Here is a 934-nt window from a genome sequence, read left to right on the forward strand (position 1 = left end):
GCTGGGCCCAGGGGGACTTTGGGGGTATTTTGGTCAGGTCAGTCCCTGGGCTTTGCTTTCTGGGAACCGCTTAATCAACAACACAATTATGCAATGGGTGCAAGAGCCGCCACGGCTCCGTGCTGACCCCTGCCCTAGATCCGGGGGCCGGAGTGTGCCGGGGGGCACGCGGTGTGAGGGGCATGGGATGCTCTTGCTAAGCTGGAGATGGAGTGGGGGTTCATTGGAGTGCTGCCTCATGCAGAGGGATCCGGGCAGGTTGGACAGGGTTAATCCCTTTGGGGACACCCCACTGCCAGCCTGGAATGGAGGGTGGGTGTGCTGGAGAGTCCCTCACCTGTTCTGTAACGCTTTGTCTCCTGTTTCCTCCACCCCTGCGCTGATCATGGCTCTATGATCTGGCAGAGGTGGGGGAATTCAGCACAGCAGGGCGATGGGTACGGGGTGCATAAGGACCGTGTCCAAAATGGAGCAGGTGTCCAGATATTTGGGAGGGAGCCTGAACGTGTGTAAGTGCATATCATAGAATCCAGGATGGTCTGGGTTGGAAAGGACCTTAAAGATCATCCAGTTCCACTCCCTGCCATGGACAGGGACACCTTCCACTATCCCAGGGTGCCCCAAGCCCTGTCCAGTGTGGCCTTGAACACTTCAGGGATGGGGCTTCTCCAAGCAATCTCTGCCCGTGCCTCACCACCCTCACCGTGAGGAATTCCTTCCCAATGTCCCATCTAACTCTGTCCTGTGTCAGTGGGAAGACACCACCCCTGGTCCTGTAAGAAGTCACTCTCCATGTGGGAGCATCTTTGCCTGTGAGCACGTGTGCCCTGCACCGGGCTGGAAGTGCCACCTGCTCCATCCTGCTCCATCCTGCTCCATCCTGCTCCATCCTGCTCCTGCCTGCAGACAGGGCTCACAGGGCCTGTGGGCTCTA

This window comes from Corvus brachyrhynchos, unplaced genomic scaffold (assembly GCF_000691975.1).
Source record: "Corvus brachyrhynchos isolate BGI_N302 unplaced genomic scaffold, ASM69197v1 scaffold193, whole genome shotgun sequence".
Lineage (NCBI taxonomy): Eukaryota > Metazoa > Chordata > Aves > Passeriformes > Corvidae > Corvus > Corvus brachyrhynchos.